At 46.6% G+C, this 12635-nt stretch overlaps 1 protein-coding gene across 4 annotated transcripts in view; it reads right to left on the bottom strand.

Moving 5' to 3' along the window:
* The window catches only part of SEC22C (SEC22 homolog C, vesicle trafficking protein), a 31681-nt gene extending 28258 nt beyond the window's left edge, over positions 1 to 3423 (bottom strand). For all 4 annotated transcript variants that reach the window (XR_009462734.1, XR_009462735.1, XM_059729232.1 and 1 more), the window contains exon 1: positions 3317 to 3423. The gene's annotated coding sequence lies outside the window, so the exon portion shown is untranslated. The remainder of the gene's footprint in view (positions 1 to 3316) is intronic.
* Positions 3424 to 12635: the final 9212 nt, after the last annotated feature.

A 12635-nucleotide genomic window follows, 5' to 3' on the forward strand; every position in this document is an offset into this window, starting at 1 on the left:
TTTGATTAAGACAGGTGAGAGCTAATGTTACCATGCGCACTGACAGCAACACCTAATAGCAGCAGAAGGCTGTTCCACACATCTTGTTTTATGTAAGATATATCATACCATCAGTCAGGTGCAGCACTTAAATACACCCACCTCTCTAAAAGGATCACCTTTTGCATGCCCTCCTCCCATTCCTATTCTGCAGCAAAACTAAAAAACACCATCATTTTCATCTCTGCAGCTGGTTCACCACTGCCCTGCAGGTACAAAAGACATTTCAAAAATCCATTTACCAAATTTCTTCCCACGACTTCATTAAGCTCTTAACAACTAAACTTTGCCAGGTCACCCACCATCAGCAAATACCACAGTAACGAACCCATCCAAAGTAAATGTGATCTCGTTACTGTAACTCTTACCCTGCCTCTCGTCTCTTCAGCTCTTTTTTCTGTTTGCATTTTATCACTTGTCTGAATTTAAGGCCCTATCCAACAACTAACTCTATGACGGACCTTTGCTCTTGTACAGAGTCCCACTGACTTCATGGAGGAGCCAACTACGTGTACAGATCCGGTCATACAGTTAAAGGTTTGGGGCCAGGAATGAGATCTTTACTTCTCTGTTAAGCACCTGTCAGGCCTTTTAATCCTCAAAACTGAGTGTAATGATGTGTTCAGAGGATTCATTCGGAGACGCACACCATCCACACACTGCTGAAACATATTTAATAAAAATCTCATTAGTGCGGCTCCACATCGGTGGAGAACAGGTATAACTTTGCTTAATCATTTCAAGTGATGTGCCAGTAGGGTAGGGTAGAACTTTTCAGAGACAAATTATGAATTTCAGTGGATCTGAAAAATACTTATCTGTGTGACAACAGCTCACAAACGTGCTTTATAGCCTACGGCTCATTTCAAGAGCAGGCAATGAGCTACAGATAACTGACGTATATATTACAGTGTTATGTAACCCTCTATACAAGTTCAGTTCCCTATTTATAAACACCATTTCTTCTACAAATTTCTATTACAATTGTCCTTATTTTGTGAGAGAGAAAACACAGCCAACTAAAAGCCTCAGAGCACAGGTGGAGACAACTAGACAGCTGCCTAGTTGCTTTGTCTAAAAATAATGATCTTTTTTGTTTTCAACATTAGAGGAATTTGCTGCTTAAAATCGGTCTCGTTCGGCAGCAATAGGAAGCCGCTAGTACTGAGAAACCTGAAGTGTCTCAAGCCTCTCTCATGACCCAGCTGAGCCTTTCCCTTGTTTGAAGGCAGTTCATGGGACAGTTTCAACTCACTTCCAGTTGCCTGGCCAAGTTCTGACCTTGGCCAAACGTATGCAATTCTACTGAAGACAAAACAAAGGTTGTCAGTGAAAGTTACCTTCATCTGGAAGTCTGAGGCTTTTTAGCCGCATATCTTTTTGATTAGCAATGGGATTTTACTATATATAATGAACCTTTGCTCTCCTTTTCAGATGGGCTAAGCCTCCTAATAGCAGAGGGGACTAAGGGCATCTAGACCTACTCCAGAGTCACTGTATGTGCACTCCAAGGCAGCCCTACAAAGAACCCAAACTAGCTCTGGGTGCACAAGGTCCATAAAAAGCAACATAGCCACAGTCACACAGCACTGTACCCAACTTAAATCGGCTCTTCTGAGAAGCAAGGATTATGGCCTAGACCTGTAATGTCAATCTGATCCCATGAGCCTGATCCCACACGGGGGTCGTTCTGCAGGCACGACCTGGTGCTCTGATGTAACCCCACAGCAGGAACCTGCACACTGACCCCATCTTGAACAACAGATCTGAATGCAGCACAACCCTGCAGGTCATGCCAGATACAGCCACAGATGGTCACACGGGCTCACAGCATCTGGACTACAGAGCTCTCCCAGGTCTGGAAATTTGGCAGTGGGGGAGCGGCGGCAGAGCTAATTGCCATGGCTCCCCCACCACCAAATTTCCAAACTTGTGGGGAACTCCTCAGGCCACATTTGGCCAGTGAACTGGAAAACCACTGGCCTAGACTCACTAGCAGCTCTGCTCCCTTCCAGTCTGGGACCTAACATGAGCTGAGCTGTATCCGGTATTTCCACACGGTGAAAGCAAACTAGTTTGTTCCCCGCTGAATGAGAGCGTCTCCGTACCACACTGCCTCATACCGTGAAAAATATGTGCCCTAAAACTCTAGCTGGGCAGGGAAGACGCACAGACATCTCCAAACGAACGAGCAAGGAGGAAGGATTATGCACAATCGGCTTCACGGAGCTAGAGTGTTTATGCTGCTTTTTTTTTTTTTTTTCCAGTCTCAGACTTCACATAATAAACTAGGATGAGAGTTAATACACGCGAGGGCAGGACCAAGGCCAGTTACTTCAGCTATGGAAGCAGCACACAGCATGTGTCCTCCCCTCTTTTCCCGCAGCCTTCAGTGACATTACAATAATTCACCATGCAGCCAAAAGCTTGATGCCAGGTACCAAAGAGCCAGCCTCCCGAGGGATTCGGGGGGCACCTATCAAGCCCGCTCAGCTGCCGCGTTTTCCACGGTCGCACGCTTTTGTTTTCTAATTGCTCTCTCCTTTGTATACTACCTGCATGCAGCATGTCCTTCCACAGCATCTGACGACCTGAGTTCAGCCCAAAAAGCTTTTTTTTTTTTTTTTTGGGGGGGGGGGCAAAAATATTTATTTCATCTACACATATACATACATACATACATATACATATATATTTACACACGTGTGTGTGTGTAAAGCAGGGGAGCCGCTCAGCCGACGTCCCACTTCTCCAATGTGTCAACATGCGCTCCAGGGGTCCCAGGGAGAGGCCATGCCCCACCCACCCACCCACCCGCACCAATCGGATCGGGGGTAAAACCCCCAAATGACCCCAAAGGTGGCATCGGCCTGAGGCGGAGCAGACGGGCGAGACTCACAGGCCTGGAGCCTCCGGCTTCGGTCCCAGCAGCATTGGCACAGACACACACAAACACATGCATACGTGTGCGTGCGTATATGTGCACACACGTGTGTAGGTGTGCATGCATGTGTGGGGACTTGTGTGAATGCATGTGTATGTGTACACATGCATATACATGTGCACGCGTGTGTATGTGTGTCCGCATATAAGTGTGTACGTGTGCACAGGCATATATATATGTGTACGTATGTGTGCGTGTGCAGCATACCCACCCCCCGCATAGATATGTGTACGCTGTGGCGGGGGGGGGGGGGGCCATGTCGCCGGCCCTCAGCCCCACCCCCCCGAGAGGCCCCCGCGGCCCCGCACCGCGCCCCGCCCCCCGCGCTCTCACCTGCCCCCGCCCCGCCCGCGCTGCCGCGCCACTCGCCGCCGCCGCGCGGGCTGGGCTGGGCCGCCCCGGCCACTCCACTTCCGCTTCCGCCCGCCATAGAGATGGCGGCTAGAGCGGCGCTCAGGCCCGGAAGACGGGCGCGGGCGAGTCCGCCAGCTGGAACGCCCCTCCCCTCCCCGCAGCCCGGCTCTTAAAGGGACAGGTGGGGCGGGGAGGGAGGTGGCTCCGCCCGGCCTCTGGGTGTCGCTCTTGCCTGGCAGCAGAGCCGGGGCTGAATTTGGGGCCATTTAGTGCCACACCCAAAATTTGGAGTTGGAGGGTGACCCACCCCCCCCCCCCACATCTGTCCAAAAGGGCAGGATGAACCATTGATCTCTTATTAGACCAACCCAAGGGCAGGAAGTCAGCTGGAGTCAGAGGATCCCAGCAAGATAAGTGTCCAAACGCTTCTTAAAGGAGTCCAGAGTAGGTGCCTGCACCGCTTAAGGCGCATTAAATTTAGGCATGAATAGCTAAGTCACATTAGCGCACGTGTAGATGCGCTAATGCATATTAATTAACACAGCGTGTGTCCATTGACACTCGCCGTGTTAATGCGCATTCACACTTCTACACGTGAGCTAACGCAACTTAGTTTTTTGCACCTAAATTTGATACCTGCTTTATGCGGGTATCAAATTTAGGCTCATATAGCCTTAAACAGCCATTTTAAAGGCATATTAAGAATGCGTACGTGTAGATGCGCCCTTAACGCACTTGAAAATGGCGATTTTTAGGCTAAGCCCACTTAAAAGAGGCATGTGTAGACACACCTATTGTGCGAAAAAGAACTTTCTTTTGTTAGTTTTAAACATACTACCTATGGGTATCATTTTGTGATCCCTAGTTCTTATTTTGTGAGAGACCATAAATAATCCCTATTTACTTTCTCTTCTCTGTTTAAGATTTTGTAAACCTTTATCATGTCCCCTCTCAAATATCTCTCTTCTAAACTGAATAGGTCTAGCCTCTTTAATTTCTCCTTGTATGGAAGCCGCTCTATACCACTAATCATCCTTGTTGCCTTTCTCTGGACCTGCTCTAGTTCCTCTATGTCCTTTTTGAGGTGTGGGGACCAAAATTGGGCACAGTATTCAAGTGTGGCATACTGATAGATTCTGCTTTGTTCACAATTCCTAACATTTTGTTTGCCTTTTTGATGGCTGCTGAGCACTGAGCTGGTGTTTTTGGCAAACTGTTCATAATGACTCCCAAATCTCTTTCCTGTGTGGCAACTGCTGATGCAGAGCTCATCATAGCGTAGGTATAGTTGGGGTGATTTTTGCCCAGGTGCATCACTTTATGCTTATCTACATTGAATTTCATGTGTCTTTTAGTTGCTCATTCGCCCAATTGTGCCAGATCCTTCTGCAGCTCCTCACAGACTACCTCAGTCTTTACCACTTCGAATAGTTTTGTCATCTACATATTGGCCACTTCACTACTCACCCCTTTTCCAGATCATTTATGAATATGTGAAACAGTACTGGTCCCAATACAGATCCCTGCAGGACCCTGCTGTTTATGTCTTTCCATCCTGAAAACTGATCATTTATACTCACTCCTTGCTTTCTATCTTTAAGCCAGTTTCTAATCTATGAGTGGACAATTCCCTGTGACTATCTAACTTCATTAAGAGCCTCTGATGGGGGACCTTATCAAAGGTCTTATCCACCTGCTTACTGACACCCTTAAGAGAACTCCAGTAGGTTGGTGAGGCATGACTTCCCTTGTCAAAAAGCCATGTTGATTTCCTTCCCTCCCCAGCAAGTTATGTTCATCTGTATGCTGAACAATTCCTTTTTTTTCTTATTGCTTCACCCAGTTTTCCAAGGATAGAAGGTAGGCTCACCGTCCTGCTGTTCCCTGCATCCTCTCTAGAGCCTTTTTTAAATAGGGGAGTCACATTGACAACTCTCCAGTCCCTGGATCTGAAGCTGGTTTTAGTGATAGGTTGCATACTACGGTTCAGCAATTTCCGATTTAAGCTCTTTCAGGACCGTAGAGTGAATGCCATCAGGTCGTGACTATTTGCTGCTGTTTAGTTTATCAATTTCCTCTATGACCTCATCTACCGAAACCTCAATTTAAGTCAGCTCCACTGACTTGTCCCTAGAGAGGGGAGGACTGGAGGAGCGGTGCGGGAATCTCCCTAACATATTCCATAGTGAAGACAGATGCAAAGTAATCCCAATCGCATTGTGGTCGCTATTGCACCAGGTCCAGAGGGTTACATTAAAAAGTTTTCTTAGACATACAGAGGGATGAGGTGGTCATTTCCCCCAACTGGAGCATGTCTGACTGCAACCTGCATCAAGTGTTGGTAGAGTAGGGGTGGGTAGGGAAGTTTTGAACAGAAGATGTATCAGAAGTGAGCTGGAGTCAAGTCAAAGGAAAAGCAGTATAACCCAGGCATACTCTTCTTTTCTGGTAGCAATAGGTCTCCGTGGCAGTTAAAGCATGCAGACTCAGACAGCTCTAGACTGCAACAGGTAAGGGAAAAAATCTTCTGTGTAGCCATTCATCCCAGAAGCCAAATGAAAAATAAAAGGGACTAGACTAGCCATCCTTCTAATGATACTATTTAAATAAGATCATTTAAAGAGCAAAGTTAATAACCCCAGAGTTAGTGAAAAACAATGTTGCTTTACACCCCAATTGATATATGCTGTGTACAAATGCCAATTCTAATATTGCCCTGCAAAGGTCAGTGAGATGGACCGAAGCTTATCAGGCTACATTCAAAAGTCTCGTGTCTGCTCAGCCCATGCTCAGATAATACTAATACTAACATCTGTGGATCAAAACCGGAGTGCTGCTGAGGCACGAGTAGCATGGGAAGCCTGTGTGCAGGGCATAAAGCACTTCATGGAGGGGACAGGCAACACAGCAGCACAGAGGGCAGGGAGCAGAAAGCAGAGCAGCAGATGGGTCAGGGGAAAGGGATTGGTGTGGCAGGTGGGAAGGCCTACGACTTAATTTCTGGTATGCCTGCCAAAAAGATTGGCCCCCCACTTGGCTAATGAGTACTGTATAATGAGTGCTCAGCAGCTCTAGTCGTGCGTGTATCTCAGTAAGGACATGGTTAAAAGTGTGTTGGTGTTAAATTTTAGCTGATTCACAATTATACAAGTGCTGACAGTGTCTGAGCTGGATAAAATCTGCTTTTGCCAATTCCAATTGATATCAGCATTGCCTGTCACCAGATGCACTAAATAACTATTGATTAGTAGTCCTTCGCGTCCTTCACTGATGTTCTGACAACTTATAACCACAGAGGAGCAAATTCAACCCCATTTCATAGCCTAACAGTACATAATTCCCTTCCTCCTTGTTTCATTCACAGGAAAACATCATCAACCTTAGAAAAAAATGTATCCAACAGATCTCCTTTACACCCATGTGCCAACCCCATTCCAAGCATAAAACATCCATTTCCTTTATCCCTGTACAAGGAAATGGCATGCCCAGAAGAAACAGTTTACTGTTTCCAAAACTGACACCACCATCCAGTTTCTGTATGAGATTGGACAACCAAATACTTCCATGGGCCAAATCTATAAATCAGAGGGATGCCCAGGTCGACCAAGACTAAATTTGATCTAATAGGTTTTAAAGCCTGTATTTACTGAGTATGTTGGAAATCAAGCTATATACCATGAAGGTGAATTCAGTGGTTGTCCATCGATAGAGCTCCATTTTCTAATCCAATGACCAGTGTGCCAATGCCATAGGCACGCAGTTTAGGCACATAGTAGCACGGTGCAAAACTTCAAGCATTCTTTGGTGATCTACATTAGCTTTAAATGTCAAAGTTTCGCATCTGTTAACATCACCAAAAAGAAATAAACAGACACGTGTTCTCTATTTTGTTCCAACTGAGAGTCCGGTTAGGAACCTACGGCCCCTCAAGACAAGACACACACATAAATGGTAATGGTAGAATAGGTAGTATCAAAAAAATGCCACCATGAGTCAAGCCACAGGTCCACCAAGCTCATTATCCCATCTGAAGCCCCAGAAAGTCCCAGGACTTTCTAGTCAATCTCCTCCTGGGCCTGGCCAACCTGTCCACTTACTACACTGGAAGAAGGTGCTGGCCAAAAGGAATCCAGATGACGGCACAGCTGTCTTCCTCTACCATGTCCCTGCATGTCTCCAAGCAGAGTTTTATTGAGCAGCATCAACTGGTTCCTTAGATACCTTCAAGGGGCTAGCTCAAATGATACCCTAGTCAACCTAGAACCTGCAGTCTTGTTCCTGCTTTCCTATGATCTGTTTCATTAAGTTAGTTATTGCATATTTAGTGGCCTCTCTTTAGCTATGGAGGGGCACTTGTAGTTCCTGGTGGACCTAGGCCACTGATTCTCAACCAGGGTGCCACAGCACCATGACGTGCCTTGAGTCTAAAAAGGTTGAGAATTGCCAGTCTAGGCCCACTGCTGTTCTACAACAAATAGGCCCACGTCTCACAGCAGCTAAGAGTACGTACTGAAGCAGTGCCCAGGGATGTGTTGGAGCAGGGATCCACAACTCCAGCTTTAAGGGCCACTTGCAAGGTGAACTTCCTAGAGGAGAGCTGCCACTCGTGAACTTCTTAAACCAAATGTGAGCCCGCAGCACATTTGCAAGCAAGAAGCTGGACTGCAGATGCAAGCACATATGCCCACTAACAATGGCAACGAGTAGGGTGTGCACAGGGGTGCACATGCACCCCCTGAGAGCTCTGGTGCACCCCCTGACAGGCCAAGCTCCCTGCTTAGGTGATGGGCAGGGGGAGCAAGCAGGAGCTCTGGTGCCCCTCCTGCCAGCACCAGCCGGGGAAGGGAAGAGCCGGATGAAGCGCTGTGGCTACTTCCCAGTCAGCGCGATAGGCCACGGGGGGACCTTTCCCCTGGTTGATGAGATTGGCCATGGAGAACCATCTCCCCACCCACCAGTCGCCAAAATTGGCCGCAGAGGGACCCCCCTGGTTGCCAACCGGTCACTGGGGGGGGCACATGCCCCCCCTGACTAAAGTGGTAACAGTCACCTATGCCTACTAACAAACCATGGCACAGCAAGGATTTTCAAATCCTTTGTTATTTGATACAGTGATTTAATAAAGAATCGTGGTGTGAGCCACTTTTAGCAGGTCACTCGCTTCACCTCTAGATACAAGGGGATCAGCTCAAGCTCTAGGGTTTCAAACTAGTTTATTTTACACAGAGCAACCTTGTCTCCAGAGTGAACAAACAAGCAAGAAAAGAAAACACCTGCTGTCTTCCTTCAGACATTAGGAGGGGCAAACCTTGCTCTATGTTTTTCCCTTAGCACTATAGCCTGTCCTTTCTCCCTTTGCACTCTCCTCCTGGAGTTTTTAACACTCTTTGTGACTCCTCTGGGATTAACTGATATCAGCTCCAGCTAGCTCCCAGCCTCCAAACCAGGCAGCCTATTAGCTACTGATCACCTGCAGCAACATCCTGATCCTTGAGGGGGTAAGCAGCACCTCCTTACAGCTACCAATTGCCCTGCTGGGCTGCATGCAGTTCCTAGGCCATATGTTGAACATCCTTGTGCTAGAATAGGGTTGACCAACCTGTGACATGTATGACTTCCCCACTCCCCCTGCCCCACAGGTTGAGCACTCCTGTGCTATGGCAAATGGCAAGACATCCTCTGTGTGGCATGCAGCAGATCATGGAGGGTGCAGGGAGCACAGCAGCAGATATGGCAGGAAGCAGAAAGCAGAGCAGTAGATTAGACAACAAACATAGGGTGGAAAGCAAAAAGTAGAGCAGCAGGAAGCACAGGGCAGAGACCAGCAAGCAGAGCAGCGATTCAGGCAGAGGAAGGGGATCAGAGTAACACTGGGCGAGGGTGCAGGGCTTAATTTCCGGCATGCCTACCCAAAAGGTTGGCATCTACTGTGTTAGAGGGTTCTGTGCGTCTGATCTAAAGATACCAGGTTTTGGATGAAAACATAAAGCTAGGGTCCTAACCTATTATGGCTATTGAGATCCACAAAGTGTTTTATTAAAAAAAAATTTTTAAAAAGTAACACCATTGTCCTTGTCATAGTCCAGCCTAATGTTATACTCCTTCTCAAGCAAAAGCACTTCAATTGGCTATAGCAGGGGGCTCAGCCTCCAGCCTGCTGGCCAAGTCCAGCCCACAGAGCCATGGCATCTGGCCTGCAGGGCTTCCCACGGGGTGGGAAATTTGGCAGTGGGAAGTTACACAGCCAAACCTGCCCTGCTACCAAATTCCCCAGGTCCTTCACAGCTGGGTTGGGTCCAGGCTATGCTCCCTCCTCCCATGTGACAAGATTGGGGACAGGCCACGCTCCTTCTCCCTGCTCTGTGCAACTGGATCAGGCCCATGGAGGGACTGGGCAATGTTCATCTGGCCTATGAAGCAAAAAGGTTGAGCAGCCCTGGGCTATGGTGTTTTTCTTCACTTCCTGTACTAAACTGTGGGTGCATCTCCACAAGGTGTTTACTGTGGAGCTGCCTAATCAGCTCCACACTAAACATCTCAGCATCTATACGTGTGGCCCTATTAGGCCGCAGTAAACTAATACACTCAGCCATAGGTTAGTATTTGTAAATACGAGTGCTATCCTGCGGTAGAGTTTTTTAGTGTGCAGTGCACATATAGACACTGACAGGGCTGGATGGGGCATGAGGGTGCTTCAGCATGGAGGCTGCCTGCTGGCTAGCCCCACACTGCTGGAGCACCTGCGTGCCTCAGTCAGCCCCTCCACAGCTTTTGAGCCAGGTCAGAGCAACCCTGGGCTGGCAGGCTGACCCCCCAGACCCCCTGCCAGCTGGGGCTGCCAGCTCAACGTGCTGCACTCCTGGGTGCACGTTCAAATGCAGTGCCCAGGAGCAATAAACTCCAGTGCAATATGCACTGGAGCATATTACTTTGAATTAATTGTGCATGTTAACATACCTTGTGTCTACTAGTGTACAGTGCTCTTTTACCACCAGCTGCATTTCTTTAATGGGTTTAACTTATCTCTCTCTATATTGAATGACATCTTGGGAGAGGCTGCATATCTATAGCTTCCATGTGGGTTAACAGGACCTGAGGCACATGGCAGCTCTTAAGGTTTAGCCCAGCTGACTTCTTAACCAACTTCTCAAAACAACTGTTCTGGTTCTTGTCTATCCCTCTACAGTTTAAATAAAAGTCCTCTGCTTACCTTTGTTTTACAGGGCACAGACACCATCATTAAGGGTTAAGGGATCCTTCCAAAAGAGTAACTGCTAGCCCAGAGTTTAGCTATGTTGCTTGTTATTAGCATCCCCATAGTATAGGGGTCTTGTTCAGCTTAGTACAATGACCTTTTTTAAAACCACTATCAGCACTTACACATTTTCTCTACATAACCAGTATGCCCTCACTCAATGTACGTTAAAATGCATTAGAATTAAGATGAAATCCTTGATCATTTGTAACCCAACAAACAGCCGCCTTTGAAATCTGTTACCTTTATAATCAGAGGGTACATCTACACATGCACTTTACAGCAGAGCTGATTAATTAGCTCTGCAGTAAAACTCCATTGTCTACACGTGCACTGGTATGCGGACACAGTAAATTAATTAACTCTGCCACAGGATAGTACTGATAGGAAGAGCACTATCCTATGGCAGAGTAATTACCAGGCATGCTGGTTTTCTCTGATTAAAAACAATCCCAAATGTTCTGGGATAAATATAATATATCCCAAAATTAATATATATATAGTATTACATATAATTATATATAATATATAATTATATTGTGTATATAGATATAGATATTAGCAGTGTTTCATTTTAATCCTGGAAAAATGTGGATTTGGGGTTATTTTTTAAAATCAGAACGTTTGGGATTCTTTTTATCAGAGAAAACCAGGATCCCCGGCAATTATATATGCTGAAACGCATGTGTGGGTGGTGACCAGGGCTGGCTAGGGCATGACGGTGCTAAAGTGCAGGGGCTGCCTGCTGCACAGCTCCACACTTTAGCACTCTCGTGCCCCAGCCAGCCCACTGCTGCCACCCACCAACACCTGGAGCCTGGGGCTGATCCCTTGAGGCTGCTGCCAGCCTGGGGCTGCTCTGCCCCAGCTCAAACTGCTGCAGTCCCGGGTGCACAGGCAAACACTGCACCCAGAAGCAGCTGACTCTGGCATGAGCTATGTGGGAGTTTATTGTTCCACGTGAACTGAATGTGTAGATGCACCCAGACTGTATCTGATGAAGTGAGCTCAGGCTCACAAAAACTTATCTTATACATCTCTGAGTTTCAAAATCTACCCTGACTCCGACCTTCACAATCACCAGTTCCACTTTCTGAATGTCCCTTCATGTCGCCCATACAAGAACCATCTTTGTTTAGCTTCTATAACCTAATGAAATTACTGCCCAAGCCAGTATGGCTGCAAATACTAGAAGAAAGTATTATTTTTTTAGTTCATATGAGTCAATGCAGTTGGGAAAACCCCAATAAAATCCTCCTGCGGTCCCTTTATCAACGTTTCACCCAAGAATCAGGAAGCCGTTCTTTTCTCTCGGAAGCAGAACAGGGAGCAAACAAAGTCAGACAGGGTCGGGTGTCAGTAGCAATTCAACAAACTTAAGAGTTCAGTCCTGCAAAGAGCTGAGAACCCTTAACCCTCACTGAATTCACTGTCATAATTTTAGCACAAGTCTTGCAATATTTAGTGTTTGACTTAAAGTTCAGGCTTCTGGGCTCACGATGTTATGTAAAAATCCAAACTTCCAATTTCATAATTTAAGTAAGCTTTCACAGAGACAGGGTAGAGTTTGGGAATGTGAATCCTGAGGCATCAAAAGCAAAAGGAAGATAAAAAGAGCCCAACTTTTAAAAAAAATTTCATGTCCCACCTTTCTTTTTTAAAATAAATGTCATTATTTACGTGGGCCTGGCTTGTGCATTTTGATTGCTTAGGGATGTCAATGCTGCATATATGTATTGGGAAGGGATAGACAGAGTTTAGATGACTCATCTCCTCTTGTCCACGGCTAATGAGTTTGCTACCATTATTCCTGGGAGGAAAGAGAAGCCGCCTTATAGTAGGCTTCATCACTGGCACAAAGTTTCTCATGTTAATAAAAAGTGTGCACTGAAAGATAAGATAAAGTGGCCAAACACCTCAAAACATTTTCCGTGGTGATTCACTCGAACACAAAAATTGTTTGCTTCCACTGTTAACACCCAATGGCTACATTTGTTTCCTGCAAATATTCTCGGGGATGTTGGTTTAAGGACATAGCAGACA

This window comes from Alligator mississippiensis, chromosome 5 (assembly GCF_030867095.1).
Source record: "Alligator mississippiensis isolate rAllMis1 chromosome 5, rAllMis1, whole genome shotgun sequence".
Taxonomy (NCBI): domain Eukaryota; kingdom Metazoa; phylum Chordata; order Crocodylia; family Alligatoridae; genus Alligator; species Alligator mississippiensis.